General features: G+C 41.5%; 1 protein-coding gene and 1 long non-coding RNA gene across 3 annotated transcripts in view; one reads left to right on the plus strand and one right to left on the minus strand.

Moving 5' to 3' along the window:
* Positions 1-19,829, minus strand: part of SPTBN1 (spectrin beta, non-erythrocytic 1) — a 220,065-nt gene that overhangs the window by 198,278 nt on the left and 1,958 nt on the right. The gene's annotated exons all lie outside the window — the stretch shown is intronic.
* LOC142071456 (uncharacterized) lies at positions 1,021-6,923 on the plus strand. Its single transcript, XR_012667485.1, has 2 exons — positions 1,021-1,317; positions 6,492-6,923. It is a non-coding gene; the product is annotated as an uncharacterized LOC142071456 (long non-coding RNA).

The raw sequence follows: 19,829 nt of genomic DNA on the forward strand, positions 1-19,829 counted from the left end.
AGTCTAGTCTCACTAAGAGGCCGTAACACAGCAAAAGCATTAGTCAGTCACTACTGGCAGTCTCTCTGCTCCAGAGATCCAAGGTTCTCACAGCAATATTTTTGGTGGCCAACTCTTGCTGCTGGCCGCTCTGATAATTTTTCCTAAAATACTTAATTAACTTTAGGAAAAACAAATAAATATTCACATATACATGTACAAATCATAGTAATTTATTTATGTATGGGTTTGGGGGTTTTTTGCAGGCTTCAATAATAAATATAATGTACATTTGTCTCTCTTCTTTACTGGATCTAAACAGAATAGAAACACAAATAAGGTGCTTTGATGTTCTTGACTTTTTTGTTATTTATTTTGCCTTTTGGTTACTGGTTTTTTTGGTTTTTTGTTTTTGGTGACTTGCTAGCTAGTAAGTCTGCTTCTGTGAAAAGCGATATTTGTTAATACCACGTTTCACAGCAGAACACTTGCTAGCTATTTGGGAGGCAGTGAAAAGTGATATTAACAAACATACAAATACCACTTTTCACAGCAAACTTACCCAGCCCTGGCAAGCTGGGAGACAAATTAAGCCCTGGATGGGGAGGCGGTAGGGAACAGGGGGGATGGCGTGATGAAGTGGGACTGTTCGTAATGTTTCCTCTGAATACTGTAGGGGTGCCTCAGTTTCCCCTATGCATTTCTTAAGTCTCTAGGTGGTGGGATAAGGGGGTGTAATTGTTGCAGAGCAAAGGGCCAGTGTACATAAATGGCCGACACTCTATCTCCTGGCAACTGATGGCCTGGTCCTCCCCCGTAAGGTGACAGCGAAAGGGTTGGAGAACAAAGGAATCAGGTGACCTCCTGGCCTGGGAAAGGGACAAAGCCCAGAGGAGGAGGGGCTGGAAGGGGAGTCAGTTTGGGACTGGCTGGAGAGGAGGAATGAAGCGCAGACACGGTTGTCTGGCTCACTGCCCCCCAGAATGGAACCGGCTGAAGGGTCCTGTTCTCTGTACCTACAAACTCTGTTTTAGACCGTGTTCCTGTCATCTAATAAACCTCTGTTTTACTGGCTGGCTGAGAGTCACGTCTGACTGTGAAGTTGGGGTGCAGGACCCTCTGGCTTCCACAGGACCCCGCCTGAGCAGACTCGCTGTGGGAAGCGCATGGAGGGGCAGAGGATGCTGAATGCTCCAAGGTCAGACCCAGGAAGGTGGAAGCCGTGCAAGCTTTTTGCCCTGCAGACAGTCTGCTCACAGAGAGGAGACCTCACCAAAGTCCTGACTGGCTTCATAGGGAGCAGTTCCAGAGCATCGCCCAGGGACGCCGTGACAGATGGTAAGGGAATTTGGAGGGTACGGGGGGAGGTGGTGGGGGCCCAAAGCCCTGTAGCCAGGGTCCGGAGCTGGAGGACACAGTGGGGGCCAGAAGCAATCGAGAGGTGGTGACCCCAGTGCCAGAGCCCAAAGCCCCACCACAGGTGGGGGACAGAGCCCGATGCCACACAGCCGTAGCCTGCAGCTCGCCTCCCAGGGCTGAAGCTGGAAGACCAAGCCCCACCTTTCCTGGGAAGGTGGGGAACTTACCCGGCTGCCTGCTCCTCTGGCATTTGCAGCTCCAGAGGGGGACAGGGCCAAACCACTGCTGGCGGCTCCGGGGGAGGGGCCGCTCCTTCCCCCATCACACCCAGGAGGCTGTGGCCATAAGAAAATCTCCCGGTGGCTGCATTTGAAAAACCTTGAATTAGAGTAGCAGAGGTATTATAGGTCAACATTGAGGTACAGCAGTAGAACTGGATGGTGGAAACTTGCAACATGCCTGTCTCTAGCCAAGCCTCTTGGTTTCTCACTTGTGAGCACTAAACATCCATTCATAAATTTAGGAAAAATAGCAAATGCTAATTACTAGCAGGCACAATTATTCCTCTCATCTGCCCCTCCCCTGCATTTTTTGGGGGGAGAGGAGCTAGGGTTCTCAAGTTACAAGCCCATCTCCCCTTTTTAGTTGACATCTTACAGATGGCCTGTAGCCTCCGTTCTGAAGCCAGAAACTCAGGAATAAGCCATCAAAGTTTACTTTTTTTCTAATAGGAAGCTACAGCTTTAAACAATATGCTGCTAAGCACAGTGCTAATACTAATTAAGCCAGTTATACCACTGACCATGCAAATCAAACCTATTACCTTTCCTACAGTCTCACAAAAAGAAGTTACATCTCCACCACAGGTTTCAGAATAACAGCCGTGTTAGTCTGTATTCGCAAAAAGAAAAGGACTTGTGGCACCTTAGAGACTAACCAATTTATTTGAGCATAAGCTTTCGTGAGCTACAGCTCACTTCATTGGATGCATACTGTGGAAAATAAAGATGTTTTTATACACACAGACCATGAAAAAATGGGTGTTTATCACTACAAAAGGTTTTCTCTCCCCCCACCCCACTCTCCTGCTGGCAATAGCCCATCCAAAGTGATCACTCTCCCTACAATGTGCACGACAATCAAGGTGGGCCACCTCCAGCACAAATCCAGGCCCTCTCTCCACCCCACCCCCCAAAACCCACTCCCCCATTGGACACAGATCAGATGTCAAGAACTGTGGCATTTGTGGACCGGTCGGAGAGCACTTCGGTCTCTCTGGTCACTCGGTTTCTGGTCTCGGGGTGACTGTCCTTCAACGGGAAGGCTTCGAGGGCAGACTCCGGCAAGAGACTGCTGAGTTGGAGTTGATTTGTGGATTGGATGCAGTTGACTTGGGCTTGGGTGGAGACTGGGAATGGTTGATCCATTGTAGAGAGTGGCCTATTTCCCCTTGTTTGTTCCTTCCCCCCCACCATTCCTCGGACGTTCTTGCTGAACCTTGGGTTTGTGCTGGAGGTGGCCCAACCTGATTGTCGTGCACATTGTGAGGAGAGTGATCACTTTGGATGGGCTATTGCCAACGGGGGAGTGGGTTTTGCGGGGGATGGGGAGAGGGCCTGGATTTGTGCTGGAGGTGGCCCACCTTGATTGTCATGCACATTGTAGGTAGAGTGATCACTTTGGATGGGCTATTGCCAGCAGGAGAGTGGGGTAGGGAGAGAGAAAACCTTTTGTAGTGATAAACACCCATTTTTTCATGGTCTGTGTGTATAAAAACATTTTCTTTATTTTCCACAGTATGCATCCGATGAAGTGAGCTGTAGCTCACAAAAGCTTATCATAGAATCATACAATATCAGGGTTGGAAGGGACCTCAGAAGGTCATCTAGGCCAACCCCCTGCTCAAAGCAGGACCAATCCCCAATTAAATCATCCCAGCCAGGGCTTTGTCAAGCCTGACCTTAAAAACTTCTAAGGAAGGAGATTCTACCACCTCCCTAGGTAACGCATTCCAGTGTTTCACCACCCTCCTAGTGAAAAAGTTTTTCCTAATATCCAACCTAAACCTCCCCCACTGCAACTTGAGACCATTACTCCTTGTCCTGTCCTCTTCTACCACTGAGAATAGTCTAGAACCATCCTCTCTGGAACCACCTCTCAGGTAGTTGAAAGCAGCTATCAAATCCCCCCTCATTCTTCTCTTTTGCAGACTAAACAATCCCAGTTCCCTCAGCCTCTCCTCATAAGTCATGTGTTCCAGACCCCTAATCATTTTTGTTGCCCTTCGCTGGACTCTATCCACATCCTTCTTGTAGTGTGGGGCCCAAAACTGGACACAGTACTCCAGATGAGGCCTCACCAATGTCGAATAGAGGGGGAAAATCACGTCCCTCGATCTGCTCGCTATGCCCCTACTTATACATCCCAAAATGCCATTGGCCTTCTTGGCAACAAGGGCACACTGCTGACTCATATCCAGCTTCTTGTCCACTGTCACCCCTAGGTCCTTTTCCGCAGAACTGCTGCCTAGCCATTCAGTCCCTAGTCTGTAGCTGTGCATTGGGTTCTTCTGTCCTAAGTGCAGGACCCTGTACTTATCCTTATTGAACCTCATCAGATTTCTTTTGGCCCAATCCTCCAATTTGTCTAGGTCCCTCTGTATCCTATCCCTGCCCTCCAGCGTATCTACCACTCCTCCCAGTTTAGTATCATCCGCAAATTGGCTGAGAGTGCAATCCACACCATCCTCAGATCATTTATGAAGATATTGAACAAAACTGGCCCCAAGACCGACCCCTGGGGCACTCCACTTGACACCGGCTGCCAACTAGACATGGAGCCATTGATCACTACCCGTTGAGCCCGACAATCTAGCCAACTTTCTACCCACCTTATAGTGCATTCATCCAGCCCATACTTCCTTAACTTGCTGACAAGAATACTGTGGGAGACCGTGTCAAAAGCTTTGCTAAAGTCAAGGAACAATACATCCACTGCTTTCCCTTCATCCACAGAACCAGTAATCTCATCATAGAAGGCGATTAGATTAGTCAGGCATGACCTTCCCTTGGTGAATCCATGCTGACTGTTCCTGATCACTTTCCTCTCATGTAAGTGCTTCAGGATTGATTCTTTGAGGGCCTGCTCCATGATTTTTCCAGGGACTGAGCTGAGGCTGACTAGCCTGGAGTTCCCAGGATCCTCCTTCTTCCCTTTTTTAAAGATTGGCACTACATTAGCCTTTTTCCAGTCATCCGGGACTTCCCCCATTCGCCACGAGTTTTCAAAGATAATGGCCAATGGCTCTGCAATCACAGGCGCCAATTCCTTTAGCACTCTCGGATGCAACTCGTCCGGCTCCATGGACTTGTGCACGTCCAGCTTTTCTAAATAGTCCCTAACCACCTCTTTCTCCACAGAGGGCTGGCCATCTATTCCCCATGTTGTGATGCCCAGCGCAGCAGTCTGGGAGCTGACCTTGTTCGTGAAGACAGAGGCAAAAAAAGCATTGAGTACATTAGCTTTTTCCACATCCTCTGTCACTAGGTTGCCTCCCTCATTCATTAAGGGGCCCACACTTTCCTTGGCTTTCTTCTTGTTGCCAACATACCTGATGAAACCCTTCTTGTTACTCTTAACATCTCTCACTAGCTGCAGCTCCAGGTGCGATTTGGCCCTCCTGATAACATTCCTACATGCCCGAGCAATATTTTTATACTCTTCCCTGGTCATATGTCCAACCTTCCACTTCTTGTAAGCTTCTTTTTTATGTTTAAGATCCGCTAGGATTTCACCGTTAAGCCAAGCTGGTCGCCTGCCATATTTACTATTCTTTCGACACATCAGGATGGTTTGTCCCTGTAACCTCAACAGGGATTCCTTGAAATACAGCCAGCTCTCCTGGACTCCTTTCCCCTTCATGTTAGTCCCCCAGGGGATCCTACCCATCTGTTCCCTGAGGGAGTCGAAGTCTGCTTTCCTGAAGTCCAAGGTCCGTATCCTGCTGCTTACCTTTCTTCCCTGTGTCAGGATCCTGACCTCAACCAACTCATGGTCACTGCCTCCCAGATTCCCATCCACTTTTGCTTCCCCTACTAATTCCTCCTGGTTTGTGAGCAGCAGGTCAAGAAAAGCTCCCCCCCAGTTGGCTCCTCTAGCACTTGCACCAGGAAATTGTCCCCTACACTTTCCAAAAACTTCCTGGATTGTCTATGCACCACTGTATTGCTCTCCCAGCAGATATCAGGAAAATTGAAGTCACCCATGAGAACCAGCTTATGCTCAAATAAATTGGTTAGTCTCTAAGGTGCCACAAGTACTCCTTTTCTTTTTATCTCCACCACACTATCATGAACAGAAACTCTGGTTCAAACTGTGAGGTGGAATCTCTTGCTTGCTAAGAGCTAAGGATAACACTTTGTTATCAAAGGGGCCAGGAACCCCTCTCAACAATCAACACTCAAAGCAGTTCAGTGCTAATCTCCGAAACATGAACAACTACATCATTTCCATGAACATGTCATTTTTCTGGAAGCTGCTGCATCCATCTATACATCAGTAACCCCAAATCCCTGCTTCTCGGCAAACAGCATTGCAATCACTGTTTTCTCAGTTATTCCACTAATATAACATCAGCACTTAAGAGCAATAAACAGATTGTCAACATTTTTTTTTATTATTCAAAAGATTAGACAACCTGGTTTTGACTTCCAAGATCAAATCTTTCAAAACCATCACTAAATCAGCATTTTAACTACTAAAAATACAAGCACTATTAGTTATACTTAACATAGAGTATTGTCTAGGGATTAGAGCACAGGACTAGGAGTCAGATATTCTGGGTTGTAACCTCAGCTCTACCAGATACACATTGTGTGACCTTGGACAAGTCATTTCACCTATCTGTGATTCCATTTGTAAAATGGGGATGATTCTACTTACGTATCTGAGAGGGGAGCGATAAGGAATTTTCTAAATAATTTTGAGAACATCAGCTGTTAGATGCTGTACTATATATAGACAGTGTCATCAGATGGTACTAGTTCTAGTTGCCCGCTTTTATGAACACATGAAATCTGTTGACTTGAAAATCAGTATTTTATCCAGTGTCTTAATGAAATGGTGCAGTTTTTTCCTGGCTCTTATTTTTGTAGACATCAGATCTGGACAGTGCTAAAGCTGTGGACATTCCAGTTTCAGCATGCTCTAATCTTCCAATCAGCATTTCCCAAAGGTATACTGTGCCCTTCAGGTTAAATGTTTATGGAGTTCCAGTGCAGCTGAAAAGAAATACCAGTATTTTCCAGGCACCAGCTAATGAAAGTCAAAAACAGGAAGGACAGCTTTGCAAAAGAGAACAAGAATTCATCACTCCCAATGACAATAAAAAAAACGGGAAGCTACTTGTAATGCTATGAACCAGTGTAGAAAGTGCTGAGGTCTACTCCCATACATTAAGATCAATTTGGAGAAAAAAACATTATATGCATTATGAGTAATCTGTACAAGATAGAACATCATGATTCAGCAATCCACAAATTTGATTAGCCAAATGTAAAATTTGTTAATAAAGCAGCGATTGGTTTTTTGTTTGTTTTTTATTTAAAGCCCACTTGAAAATTTTGCTTTTTAGTGTATTTTCAAGAACTTTCACCAGTGAAACCTAAAGGTTATCATTATACTATTAAAAGAGGAAGGGAACTATTCCAAAGTCTTACTGAGCATAAACAGTGTATACAGTAATCTAAATAAAAGCTTCCACATTTAAGTATGCTACATGTGTATGAGACCACCAATGATAAAATTCCCTGGTGAGCTGACCCTTTATTTAAATCAAATACTTGGGGGGAGGGGGGAATAATATTTGTAATAAAGTGTTTTTATCTGCTGCTTGTCAAACAATATGTCAGTTTCACTGCTTGTTTACCATATATCTTAAAGAAATTTTCCTTTTATGGAAACTAAATCGGACAAAAGGAAATATTAAAATATACACAAGAGCGAGCCTCTCTGGTCAGATAAATGTAATAATTTCCCTATCCACAGCCACTTCAAAAGAGAGTGGGGTGATTTTAATAGTAAGATTGAAGGTGTAAAAAATTAAACTAAACAAACATTTGAAAATCTCCTAAAGAGTGAATATAAGAGACAACAAATATGCTCTCTCCCTTCCTCTCATTCATATATAAATATACACAATACACGATAGAGTGATGTTACATAAACATCAGTATGTTTATGTAACATCACTCACTGTTCTCAGTATGAATTTGGGAAGCCTGATTTACACCTAGCATGCCACCCCAAATACATTCAAATAAAACCTTAATACAACCCCTGTACTACCTGTATGTGTCACATATGTTGCCAAAAACACACACACAATTTCAGGAATATTTTAAAGAATTCTAAGGTTTTTTTTTCCTGGAACAATCATATCCCTCTGCCTCAAATGTCAGGTACCTTGGTTGCTATAAACCAGCTCCCACCGGAATGGACTTCAGTGGTGCAAGATCAGGCTCTGTAAGTCCAATCGCAGTGGTTTCAGAAGAAACAATAAAAAAAGACATAATACAACTCTTCTATAGATAAAAAGTCATGACTTCAAAGTAGAATATTTCAGATCTGTCCACCCTTCCAAATGGCATCAAACTCCTGAAGGGTCATGAGATAAAACTTCAAAATTGTAACAATTTTGATGTCTACAAAGGCCATTACTGGCCCAGAACCAAATCTTGCCCAACTCCTGGGCCTCACTCCTGGGTAATTTTTGGAGTAATTCCACATTTTGGGAGGAACAAGAAATGAATATTTCAGGGGCAGCCTGATTTTTCTTTTTGGGTGGCAACTCTATGAAGCAATTCAGGGGGTGGGAGTGCTGGAGTAAATCCTGGAGGAGATGGTTGGCAGGCAGAGAACATAATAATAGAGTGATTAAGATTAAAATAATAAATTTTCATGACTCTGCAATTTCACACACACACATATATATATATATATATCACCTCCACAATTTGGAAGGGTGGAATAAAATTTAAAAAAAAATTCTAAAAATTAGGGAGTGTCCCTCCTATATGTATCACCTTGAATGTTCGAGTCTCCAACCTATAAAATGTTCAGCTATGAAAACAAAACTTGGTTTTGGTATGCAAGTCTGAGGTGTTTTCTATTTGGTGAAGCAATGCCGTAAACTGTAATACTGGGGCAGATACTACAAACCCTTACAGGAGTAATCCCACTGAAGTCACCAATGACTACTCACGTGTGTAATGGTTTCTAGATTGTCCTCATTGCACTGAAACAAAAGTAAGAGTTATTTATGTTGATAAGAGCCAGAAAAATAAGGACCAACTTCCACCATCAGCCCACTCCTGTTACAGTAATATGGGTAGACAGGAGAACCCGATTGCAGATGAAGATTATTAGTTCAACCTGCAAAATTACCAGGGCTGGAATTTGGCCACTTGTTACAATAACGTAACTAATTATTATAAGCAGTTAGCATTTTGTACTGTGAAGTCACACTGTCTCCAGATACATTCAGAGCTCTTGGGGCCCAAGCCTGCGAGATAATGAGTATCGTCTGACTGGTGCGGATTGCTCCCAGCTCTCACCACATGAGGTGTTCAGTACTTTGCAGAATCAGACCGTTGGACATCAGCTTAATGTGTGAACACAACAGAGGGGGCACAAGAATTTAATACAAACACACATCTTGCTATGAGAGTTCTTAATTTGATGTTACAAATGCTTCAGAACAGCATGTGACACTGTGGGCTGTTTTATAGGCACTACAATCCTGAGGCACAAAGCCGAAGAAGAGAGTTTCACTTTTAAGGCTCCAATCTTGCAAGTTGTGTCCCGTGGCTATCCAGAATAATTTGCCAGATCAGGGCTTGATTCTGTTATTTTTTCTTTTGCCTGATTCTCAAAATTGTTTTGTTATTGCGATAAGAAATTATGTCTTTAAATGTATAGAACTGATGAGCTGCAACGATCATAAACAAACATGATTTCAGTGGAGTTAGACCAAGGGTGAATCCCTGATCACTTTAATTCTGTAAATAACATGTTTGTAACACAATTTGTAAACATCCTTCTAATAAAATAATAATGCTGCCTGCATAACAGCCACTTTCCAAAATTAATATCTTAGTCATTTGATACATTAATCTTTTACAGACTGAACATGTGCTAATAATATTTTAAACCCAAAACATGTAAGTTATATTTTAAAAACTTTTTGAGATACATTTTTCTACTTATTGTAAACAATCAGAAGTATTTGTTTCATGTCTGTATTTCCTAATATTCCAAATTATAGCACAGAGTAATTTAACAGGAAATTACCAAGCTCTACAAAGGACTGGTGTTTTACAAAGAAATATGCAAAAACTTTTAACTATAAAAGAGTGCTAGTAGATGCCACTATAATCCAGTTTGGCTAAAACTAATTTCAGTCCCAAATTCCTTCAATGGCTCCTTGGCCTTCTGCCATTGCTTATGACACCCAAAGGTTAAAAATGAAAACTGCTGTACTATATCAACTACTGTTAAAGATGCTCTTAAACATGTGACTTTGCAAACTGCCCTTAAAGTGACAGAACCATGCCAGGAATCTAAGGAACTCTGTGACTCTTTGAACTCTCTCAACAAGCCCAGCTACAGCAATCCCAAGTGATTCACATTATTTTCCGCTAGTTGAAAACAGCTGTAGAAACATCTCTAAAATGGCTGGTGTATCATGCACCAACTCACTGCTCCACCTACTGTTGGTATGTCCATGTGGTCCTCACCTGTCAGTTCCATTTTAGTGAGCAGCTCCCTAGATTTCCATAATGTCTTATCTGCTTGTTTAAAAGAAAATGGTGGTCAAAGCAATTTAAACTGCTAGTTTTACATTGCCCTGTCACCATAAAGTATTACTTAAGCAAGCATCTTGAGAATCTATTCCTTCTCTTAGAATTATCAGTGCTGATCTTTGTTTCACAGGCTTCGGTACCATAATCCAACACAGGATTTACTACACATTCGGATTATTTGTCTTAGACTCAAAACACAGATACGATAAGAGCTGTGTCACTCAAACCTCTCTATACAGAGGGTATCATCATCTACAAGAGTGATTTATGGACACTTTTGTTAATAAATCTTTCCTCTCCCGATTCAGATTATTTACACTGGTTAAAAATTTAACTGATCGATGTGCATCCCAAATAAAGTCATTTGCATTTTTTTATACCAAGAGAATTCAAAATCTCAGGCCAGATGCTTAGCTGGTGAAATCAGTATTGCTTCACTGACTTCAGTGGAGCAATGTAGATTAATCCTAGCAGAAGATCTGGCCAATTCATTTTTTAAGCACAGCACAGACTGCGTAGACTGTCGGTCCTTCATCGGTTGAGACTGAGCCGATCACAACATGTCTTCCGATCTTCTCTTGCTCTGGCCATCCTTCGCCATGCTTGTCCATATGATGATGATATGGATTAAGCACAGCAGGAAAAGAAAATCACTCCACTGCAACTAGGCTACCTATGAACATCGTTCTTTTCTTCCATGACTGAATAAATTTAAGAATCCAGTTGAGACTTTAATTAATAACTAGCAGATATTCTTTATTGTATTGGTGTTATTTAAATACCTGTCTGGGTCAAATATGTTTAATCCTCTTTAGTGTATGTTTTATTTACCCAGAATTTATGTTATCCTTGTTTATCTAAGCATACCTTTGAAGTATCTCTCTGAAAATAATCCACTGCCATCATTTACTTGCTCCTTTAACTCAGTGCCACCTAATATTTTATTAGTCATGACTCAAATAGCTTTTTAAATAATGTAATTTCTGGAAATGAATAAACCTAATACATGCAGAAAATCTGAAAGACCACAAGACTGGGAAAATGGAAAGTTCAGTGAAACTCAGATGGAAATTTTTGAATTTGATTCTCAATTCCACTATACAGTACTAGTTTTATACAAACGTAACAATGATGCTTAGCAACACTCCAACAATACAAATCCTTAAAGCTATTTTTGCTGGCCAGCTGGGATTGGGGAATCCCCAGGTAGTGCAGAACTGGTGTAGCTGGTACACTACGCCCCCTCCAAGAACCAGCATTGGAAGTGAGAAGGCACGGTCATAGTGCCACTGTGCTCCACCCTATGCCCGGCTGATGAAATGACCTTCCGGGGGTTATTACCAGCTAGCATTACTTAAAGCAGCCCTGAGGGTTCTGTAAGGTACGCTACATGCTGAATGAAACCCCCACCCTGAGAAAGCACCACCACTGGAGGAGCACAAGGGGGGCGTAAAGCCATTTGTGCCTCTTCCCAACACTTGAGTCCTGCCCTGAGCCCAGCTCAAAAGGACCTTTGTCCTGGGACCAGGATTTCAATGCGGGTGAACAAAATGAAGGAGCAAGCCCCTCCTTTTCAGCCAGAGCTAAATTACTGCTGTCGCCTTGATTCCAAATATGAAATGAGATCAAAAGTGCTGTATATTTTCCCCAAATGAAGTAAGTTGTGTCATTTTAAAAAAATGCAACTCAGATTTTTAGTCCTGAGACCTGCACAAATCCAAAGGTCATGATTTACATATGTATTTTTCATTCTGTATCCTCACTGTTCCATTTTATTTCCACTCTCCTCTTCCTATTACAGTGTTTCTTGTTCTGGTCCCCACAGCAACACAAATATGTGTTAAGAGAATGGTTGGTTCATTCCAGGCTTTTCTATAGCTGATTCTCACCAATGCTGACCAGAACCACATACTGGCTCAATAGCACAAGCTGTTCCAAAAGAGCAGCCCATACCCTTTGTTTTCTCCGTAGTGCCCGTTTAGAAGCACACTCATCCTCTTTCCATAACAAACTACTTTAGGTATCACAGGTTTTAAGTTTTTAAAACGTTTATGCAAAAGGAATAAAATGCAGGGTCAAATTGTTCTGTTGACAAATTTGACATGGAGCTGAAAATTCTATAAACTTATTTTTACCATTGAACAAAGCCTACTTCAGTATTTGATGGTAAACCAATATTCATTTTAAATATTCAAATATTGCTTGCTCACATCCAGAATCTTAAGTCCAAATCCTGCCTTCATGTAACTCTGTGCCAATGTGACTGGCTTATCTCTACCTCAATACTTGCTTACAGATGAAGACAAATTTGAGAAAAAACTACACGAGTTCCGAGCAAAGGTATAGATTCTTATTCAGTCCTTACTTAGGTATCGGAGTAGGTAATGGATAGTCTTGCCTAATCAAGGACTTGTGCCCCAGTGTTAAAGTTATCATTATTTTCCTTCTTTCCTGCAATGCAATTCTGCCCTGTGTTAAAGGTTTTTGAGGACCTGTAAGTTATAAAAAGCAAACAGAGCATAAATCAGAAAAAATATATATTCATTCTCTAATCTATTTTAAGGAACAAATCTGTGCTAAAATGAGGTAAAGTGACAACTTTTCCGATCTTTTGTTATCCAGGGTACTATTTTAAGGTATAGTGCGACTGCATTAGTACTTGTCGCAGTGTCCTGCTTCCAATCTGCTGGCAGGTCTCCAACACATTCCAGTACTTAATGCACAGCTCTAGTTGGGATTCAGTCCCACTTATCTCTAAGACACATTGACTGAGATTTTTCCACATTATAACTGACCCACCCTTTACTAGCATGAGGTCACTTTGCACAATCTTAGCCTGCAAATGAGAAAAAACATTTGGAACAAGCTCCTCCAAAAGTCCAAGTTATAAAGACCATAATTAAAATAGATCCCAACAAATGTTTTAACATTAAGTTATAGGCTCTGGGCATCAGTTGCATCCGATGAAGTGAGCTGTAGCTCACGAAAGCTTATGCTCAAATAAATTGGTTCGTCTCTAAGGTGCCACAAGTACTCCTTTTCTTTTTGTGGACACACACTAACATGGCTGCTACTCTGAAACCTGTCATTAATCTGTCTGTTATTTAGTTTGTCTGGAATACGGAGAGACACAGGGAGACATTTTTTTTTTTTAAATTCCAATAAGTGTTTCCACTTTTGATCATCCTTTCCACTGATTCATCATGGTCAAAAACTGTTCTTCCAGAACTGCATATTCTACTTTAAAATATGAATATGCTGCATATAACCTGAAATAAACTAGTTTAGCTACCCAGTAGATCTCTGACTGAAAATCCCTGAGTGGGACTCATTCTTACCCTCTTATATCAGCATAAATCACTATTAGCACTATTGAAGTTAACGGAGTTATATCATGTTAAAACTGGCATAATGTGACAGCTGAATCAGCCTCTATTCATTTTTATTTTTCTAACTTTTCTTTATCCATCTCTTTCCGTACTGAGGGTGAAGAAGAAACCCTCTCCATGGACTGGGGTTAGCATTTCCTCTTTCAGGTTACAACTGGAAAAAAAAAAAAAACACTGTATAAAACAAAGACAAGAGATGACAACATTCTTGCCCAGAGCTTTGAGCTATATGGGGCAGAACAGGAGGCAAATCCCCCATTACCAGAGTTTAATATCTTCAACAGAACAAATGGTGATTATGCTTTGTGGATGGAAAGCTAGATCCTCAGCTGGTATAAACAGGTGTAGCTCCAGGATCTGACCAGATAAACCTTGCACTCAGGCAGTTTTTTCAGACAAAAGAGCTGCATGTAGTAAAATCTACTAGGGCCCTAGTAAATGGAAAATCCACTTAATTTTGGAAAATTTACCTGTGAACAGATTGATTGCAGTGCAGTGAGTGTCTCTGAACAGCAGATTAATGGCACACCTCTTCTGGTTCAATGGCATAATTGGTATTAGCCACTAGTCTATTCGTGGTAGCTGACAGGTGTGAATTAGCATTTGTTGGCCTAAATTTTTCACACAGAGTGGCCCTTTTGTTCAGTTCATACTGTTTTCTTGATGTGCCAAGGTTGCTGAACAAGTCAAACTAATATATGTTTTAAATAAAAGTTCCAATGCTTGGCACATTTCCAAAGGAGTTAATGAAAAAAGTGACTATAAACTAGCATAAGGCATTCTAGTCTAGTGACAATTGTTACAAGTTAAAAGAAGTCCTGTGTACAATTAAAAAAATAGAGTGAGCTTAAGGAAAAGCTAAATTTGTGCAGAAGAAAAAATTACGGAAGGAAAACAAAAGATACATAAAAGCAGAAACATCTGAAATGACACCAGCCAACAAAAAATCACTAATAAGGGGGAATGGTCAGAAAAAAACAGTCAATGGCGCTAAAAGAACACAGCTCAAATTACTCTTCAGCTTTAATCTGTCATTGGGCACAGTAAGATAGACACCAACAGATTGCAAAGATTACATATGACTGTAGATCTTTTTCCTGTAACATATATTAAAAGCCATATAGAAATCACTCTCTTTCAGATAAACACACATCAAAAATCCACCTTCTCAAGCTGTGGTAAAGAAATCTGAAAATTTTTGCTATAAACTCAAGCATTTCTTAATTGTACAGAGGATTTTCTGCAGCAAAACTATGCATTTTCTATGGGGATTTGACAGGAGCAATTCGTTCTAGCACTTAACTACAAATTAAAAATAGCCAAAGCTCAACAAAATTGTTAAAAAGATTAGACTGCTTAAATTCATAGGATGAGTTAAACAGCAACAAGAATGATGTTATGTAAATCAGATGGGATATAGCTATACATAATAAAAATTTTGCATGTGTGAAATCTCTGTAACGCTACTTTTCATTAAAGAAAAGTAAACCTTTGTTAGGTCCAGAAGTAATTGCTGCTCCTTAATGTTCATTAAAAAAATAAATTTACAGCAGATCATTTTAAGAGTTATAATAAAATCTGACAAATGAAAATCATATGTGAAACAAAATTAAACACAGGATAAGGTCATCTTTGGTGCAGCATACCTGCAGAAAGTTGATTCTACCTGAGTAACATTAGATAGTACATATACTCCACCCTCTAGCACTCTCCTCATGAGGCAACCGTTGATTGTTATATAGGGATTACAAACACCCAGAAGAGGATTTTTAAAGTGAAGATATAAACCTACAATAAAAACAAGAAGATGGCATTAGATTGTCAAATAAACTTTAAAACCAATGGGCCAAAGTCAGTCCTGGTTTAACTGTTGACGTCAAATCTAGTCAAGCTGGGCCTAGACAGAGCTACACATCTGAGTAATGCTCCTATCTATGTCAGAGGCAAAGCTCTCATTGCTGTTATTTAGGAACAGGAGGAGACCTATGGGTTGGTTTTGACTTTAAAAAAAATCCCTTATCGTTTGAGTCATAGGTACTGTAGGGAAAACTCCTATTGACTGCACAGTGGAGATCAGGCCCTAAAAGGTTGTCTTTCGCCACAGGAATTATTGCAGCAGTTGTGATTATCTGTGTTGCTCTCGTGTGCAGCTCTCTGGTTTAAATGGGAGTGGGATGGGTATAGGGCACTATCTGGGGCAATACATCAGCTCCAGAATTGGCTCCTCGCTTTGGTCCAACTGAGCCCAAAATACAGCTTTTTGCAAAGGTTTTCCCACAATTATGGAGTGGAGGGTTTGGGGGCCAGTGACTGCTTGGGACTTAGATTTGGAAGATGTTTGCGCTATTGGTAAACCACTGTACAGGCTTTTAATTTGTGTGTAGTACCCACAAATCTGAATAAATAAATGGTCTCATTTGAGCTGTGTAGCACAGGCTCCTCACAAATGAATTACAATACTTTGTACAAACGGTCAAACTGCATACATGTATATTCATGTAACTTGACAGTGACAGGGTGTCCCTGGCCCTCTGAGGCCTCCTGCTGAAGGCCCCATGGTCCTACCCCTCCCCGCCCCAGGAAAGGAGCAGCAAAGATATGTCCTCCAGGCCTGCCTAGAATGGCTGTATATGTGCAGCCTATCAGAGCCCAACAGGCTCAGCTAAAAGGAGCTGCAAGGCCTGAACAGGTCAGTTCCTGGATGGGACCAGAGAGTCAATGATGGGTGCTCTGTGCTGGCCAAAGGAGTTCAATGAGCTGCATTTACTAGACTGGAGAACTGTACTCCTAAGGTAACGGATGAAGAAAAAGGGGCTATGTGGAAAAAGGCCCAGGGAATAGCAGCAGCAAACTGAAGGCAGTGATATGTGGCTGCTGTTTATAGGGTCCCTGGATCGGTACTTGGAGTAGTAGAAGGACCAGAGTAGAATCATAGAAGATTAGGGTTGGAGGTCATCTAGTCCAACTGTCTGCTCAAAGCAGGACCAACTCCAAGTAAATCATCCCAGCCAGGACTTTGTCAAGACGGGCCTTAAAAACCTCTAAGGATGGAGATTCCACCACTTCTCTAGGCAACCCATTCCAGTGCTTCACCACCCTCCCAGTGAAATAGTGTTTCCTAATATCCAACCTAGACCTCCCTCTTTGCAACTTGAGACCATTGCTTCTTGTTCTGTCATCTGCCACCACTGAGAACAGCCTAGCTCCATCCTCTTTGGAACACCCCTTCAGGTAGTTGAAGGCTGCTATCAAATCCCCCCTCACTCTTCTCTTCTGCAGACTAAACAAGCCCAGTTTTCTCAGCCTCTCCTCATAAGTCATGTGCCCCAGCCCCCTAATCATTTTCGTTGCCCTCTGCTGGACTCTCTCCAATTTGTCCACATCCTTTGTGGGTGGGGGGCCCAAAACTGGATACAATACTCCAGATGTGGCCTCACCAGTGCCAAACAGAGGGGAATAATCACTTCCCTCGATCAGCTGGCAATGCTCCTACTAATACAGCCCAATATGCCGTTAGCCTTCTTGGCAACAAGGGCACACTGCTGACTCATATCCGGCTTCTCATCCCCTGTAATCCCCAGATCCTTTTCTGCACCCACACAAGCCCCTGGGAAAGCAGCCTAAGGCCCCAAAAAGAGGACAAGGCTAGCTTAGAAGCCTGGGTGAAAGTTGGGATGTAAAGCGCCTACAGACAGGGCGGAAGACCCTGGTGAGGACAAATAGTTTTGCTGGACTTTCCCTACTCTGGAAAGGGTTCAACCATATCAGCTGTGTGACTTGGCTGGAGAACTGAGCCACTGAAGACCTGCCTAATGAGGCTGACAACCTATAGGGGGTGCCAGGAGAAAAAAAGACTGCAGCACCACACCCAGCCAACAGGAGGCACTCACAAAAGAGGTGAATGTCTCATGTCTGGGGCCCGACCAAATTCATGGCCATGAAAAACGAGTCATGGACCATGAAATCTTGTCTCCGCTGTGAAATCTAGTCTTTTGTGTATTTTTACTATATACTATAAAAGTACCCTATACTACAGGGTAAAAAATATACAAAACTACACAGCATTTCTCAATCTAGGAGTCCCAACCCAAAAGAGGGTCACAAAGCTATTGTGGGGAGGATTAAAGTATTGCCACCCTTACTCCCATGCTGCTACTGGTGGTGGTGCTGCCTTCAGAGCTGGGCACCCAGCTCTACTGTGCCATACTGTGACCCCCTCTACAATCGCCTTGTGACCCATTTTTTGGGTCCAGACACCCAGTTTGAGAAATAGTTTTAAGGGGTTTACATGTTTATATTTTGCCTTTTTAAAATACATATTCATGTTTTGTTACAACATCATGACATTTAAGATATAAATATCTGAAACCACGAAATTCAAGATTTTTTTAAATGCTACCACTGTGAAATTTACAAAAATGGACCATGAATTTGGTAGGACTCATGTCACACTGACCCATATAAAATACTTCTCCAAGCCTATGTAATGTCAATGATCACTGTGGGGGCCCTTGATAAAGGAGAGGTAGTTCAAGAAATCTTTATATGAAAATAGGGCTTTCATCACATTTCTTTTGAAGGTATATGTCCAATTTAAAGGCAGGTAGGCCTTAAATTAGATCATGCAGTAGTGCTTTGGTTTGTGTACAACATGACCAGCGTGAGCACAAACGTTTCACCATCAGTCTGTTCCATCCTTGGGAGCACGTACAGATTAATCCCAAGGGTTTCTGGATTCATCCCACACTAAAGCTGAAATAGGGTTCTACAACACTTTCTGACACAACTACTAATTTATGTTCCATCAAAAGCTTTACCTTTTACCACATACAATTTACTTCATTGAACTTGTTCTACAGCAATGCTACTACTCTACTACCAGATTTAGTACCAACTTTGTTACAGTATGCAAAGAATAAACTGTATGGTTTAATATTGCAAAAATACTATGGTTTATTCATTTTATTTAGTGTCTTCCTAGTATCAGTTGCGACACATTAACCAGCCAGCACTAATCACCAAGAATTGCTGTGTCACACTAGAATCACAACCACCATTTTTGCAAGTTTTCTTCAGAAAAGTCAACCATCTTGACAACTAGACTGTTAAACAGTAGAAGTGAATTTGGTAAAAGCAACTAATTCTTTGGCCACCTACTGCTTTTTGTCACCATTACCATCATAAACGTACATCTTTTACTCTAGAGCAGTGATTCTCAGCCCACGGGCCGCTTTTGGCCAAATCGGCACATAGCTGCAGCCCATGTGACATCCTCAGGGCCATACAGGTAGTATATATATTGTGTAAATGCAGCCCACAGTGGTAAATACGACTACTCTAGAGGCTTCATCGTACATTCAAGTCCTTTTTCTGGTTGGGAGTTTTGCACATTGGCTAACAAGTCAAAATGGATAAGTTTCCTGTGACGCTTCCACACTGCTAAGATTTCTTTAATAAAGTAATAAACACCAACTGCCTAGATAATCTTCAGGACAGGCCAGAAATAATCAAAAATCAGTCACCTAGCTCATAATATCCACAATTCTATCAACAAACCTTTGTATATAATGTTTCAAGAAATCTCAAACCTTGGTAGTTTTATTTTCCATTTACAGGAATTTTACTTTTTATATTGATAATTCAAAATCTAGGTCTATGGACAATCTCATGATGAAAGCACAAAATCTTATGTAGACATTATCTAGAAAGCAATCTCTCTTCTCTCCCACCACCCCACCCTTCCGACTGTAAGGATGCAAATTTCCTCAGAACTGGAGGACTGGAATGGAATTTATGTTATATTCAATTGCTTACTCGATTTTTGCGTAAAAGTTAAGTCTTGTAATAGATTAAATGTTTCATATACTTCAAAATCAAAGGATCTATGTTTAAATTATTATTTTTAAGTCATCTTGATTTTAAAATGTCACTTTACACTGCTATGAAAGACGGATTTTTCAGAGATACTGCACTCTTGCAATATTTGGCAGAACTCTGCTTTTTGGTGGAGTTTTTGTTTTTTGGGGGGTTTTTTGGTTTTTTTGGGTTTTTTTGGTTAAAACAGGCCTGTAGACATCAAACTACTCTGTTGATCTGGAAGATACAAATTCCATGCATTATGCCTTTTTAATTATGTATTCACCTCAGTAATACAGGCATTTCAGGTCCATAAAACTTTCAGACTATTAAAAATTTAAGCCAAAGCCTCATAACCAATAAGTTTGAACTTTATATGGCTAAT

The sequence above is a fragment of the Caretta caretta genome, chromosome 3, assembly GCF_965140235.1.
Source record: "Caretta caretta isolate rCarCar2 chromosome 3, rCarCar1.hap1, whole genome shotgun sequence".
Taxonomy (NCBI): Eukaryota; Metazoa; Chordata; order Testudines; family Cheloniidae; genus Caretta; species Caretta caretta.